This window comes from Salmo salar, chromosome ssa05, assembly GCF_905237065.1.
Source record: "Salmo salar chromosome ssa05, Ssal_v3.1, whole genome shotgun sequence".
In the NCBI taxonomy this organism is placed as follows: domain Eukaryota; kingdom Metazoa; phylum Chordata; class Actinopteri; order Salmoniformes; family Salmonidae; genus Salmo; species Salmo salar.
In genome coordinates, this window is record NC_059446.1 from 4143433 (window position 1) to 4145932 (window position 2500).

The 2500-nt window shown below is 46.4% G+C and overlaps 1 protein-coding gene across 1 annotated transcript in view; it reads left to right on the plus strand.

The window, feature by feature from the left end:
* Window positions 1-2500, plus strand: part of unc5a (unc-5 netrin receptor A) — a 513204-nt gene that overhangs the window by 84091 nt on the left and 426613 nt on the right. The gene's annotated exons all lie outside the window — the stretch shown is intronic.

Genomic DNA, 2500 nt, shown 5'->3' on the forward strand with positions numbered 1-2500 from the left:
CCCTGCTCCCTATATAGTGTCCCTAATGGTACCCTGCTCCCTATATAGTGTCCCTAATGGTACCCTGCTCCCTATATAGTGTCCCTAATGGTACCCTGCTCCCTATATAGTGTCCCTAATGGTACCCTGCTCCCTATATAGTGCACTACTTTTAACCAGAGCTTTATGGGCCCAAATGCGCTACATAGGGAATATGGTGCCATTTTCTACGCGCCCCTAGTGTGAGAGCAGTCAGAGTTAGTGTCTCAGTCTGTCAGAAAGTGACACAGTTGTCCTATGCTGACAGCAGCTGCCTGTGAAGATAACAACGAGCACCTTTTACTCTCTTTCCCCTCTTCTCCTCACTTATCTCTTCTCTCTTTCCCCTTTTCTCCCTCTTTTCAATTCTTCTCTCTTTTCATCTCTTCTCCTCTCTTCTCTCTTCTCCTCTTTCCTCTTCATATCTTCCCCTCACTTCCCCTCTCTTCCCCTATCTTCTTCCCTCTTCTCCTCTCTTCTCCTTTCTTCTCTTCTTTCCTGTCTTCTCTTTTCTCTCTTCTATTTTCTCCTATATCTTCTCTCTTCCCCCCTCTTCTCTTCTCCTCTCTTCTCCACTTGTCCTCTCTTCTCCTCTCTCATCTCTTCTCCTCTCTTCCCCTGTCTTTTCTCTCATGTCTCTTTCTTCTCTCGTTCCTCTCTTTCCCTAACACAAAGCACATTCTGTCAGACTGGCAGCTACCTCTCACATTGTCATGGAAACAAAAGACTCTGACTTGTTATTGTGCTGAATTCTTCAGGTAGAAACTAAAACAGCCAGATCTGAGGGAGACATATCTAACCCTCCTCCTTCTTGTTCTCCTCCCCCTCCCCTCATCCTCCTCCCTCACCTCCTCACCCATCCTCCCCCTCCCCTCATCCTCCTCCCTCACCTCCTCACCCATCCTCCCCCTCCCCTCATCCTCCTACCTCCTCCTTTCCCCATCCCCTCCTCCTCCCCTCATCCTCCTGCCTCCTCCTTTCCCCATCCCCTCCTCCTCCCTCACCTCCTCACCCATCCTCCTCCTCCCCTCATCCTCCTGCCTCCTCCTTTCCCCATCCCCTTCTCCTCCCTCACCTCCTCACCCATCCTCCTCCTCCCCTCATCGTCCTGCCTCCTCCTTTCCCCCTCCCCTCCTCCTCCCTCACCTCCTCACCCATCCTCCTCCTCCCCTCATCGTCCTGCCTCCTCCTTTCCCCCTCCCCTCCTCCTCCCTCACCTCCTCACCCATCCTCCTCCTCCCCTCATCCTCCTGCCTCCTCCTTTCCCCATCCCCTCCTCCTCCCTCACCTCCGCACCCATCCTCCTCCTCCCCTCATCCTCCTGCCTCCTTTCCCCATCCCCTCCTCCTCCCTCACCTCCTCACCCATCCTCCTCCTCCCCTCATCCTCCTCTCTCCTTCTGTCCCAACCTAGACAGGTTTTAATACTACAAAACGCTACAGAACACAACACAACTTTAGTCAGAATCAGTATGCAATAAACTCTGAGTTTTGGAATTCAGATTTGTAAAAGTACTCAGAGTCTGTAAGAAAATCCAACGTTATGATAGGGGTTAGAGGGGGATAAATCAGTGAAATTGCAGACAGATATTAAACCCGTTTAATGGACCCACAGAAAGAGAGTGAAAAACAACCTTGGTTACCTTCCGGCAGCAATATAACATTCATGAGTTGGATTTAACCGGGACTCCCTCTAATCCTTGAGAAGACAGAGCATTGTCAGACTGCACTCATTTAGCATAAATCTCTCTCTCTCTTTCTCCTCTCTCTTTCCTCTCTTTCTTCTTGCCATCCTCCTCTCATTCCTTGTATACCTCCACTGGTCTTTTCTATCTAACCTGATCCAACTTGTCCAAAACAGAAAGTTATTTGGTGATGCTGTATTTGTATTTAAAAAATAATAATAATAATAATAATAATAATAATAATAATAATAATGTTAGGTGTGAATCTGAAAGACAGAAAATCACAGCTGAGTGGTGTTGATGGGTGTTACCGGCAAAGATGCTATATTCATATCAACATACAAACTGTAGAGACATGGAGGAACGGGCTTATATCAGGAAGTAGGAAGTACATCTTTAAATCAGACCTATAGACACGGAGGAACGGGCTTATATCAGGAAGTAGGAAGTACATATTTAAATCAGAGCTTTTGACATGGTAGAACTGGCTTATATCAGGAAGTAGGAAGTACATATTTAAATCAGACCTATAGACATGGAGGAACGGGCTTATATCAGGAAGTAGGAAGTACATATTTAAATCAGAGCTATTGAAAAGTAGAAATAGTAGAAACTCTTGCCTTGTTCCACAGGCCAGCGTGAAAGTTGAAGACATTTCCCCATTGCTCTAGATGACATAAAATAAAAGTCAAATTATTACCAGCGACTTGTAGCTCTGTGTAACTCTATTAATTGTACCATTTTTTTTGTAGGTGAAATAGCTGTCTGTCTGTTTAATGAATCAAGCCATCTGGCCAT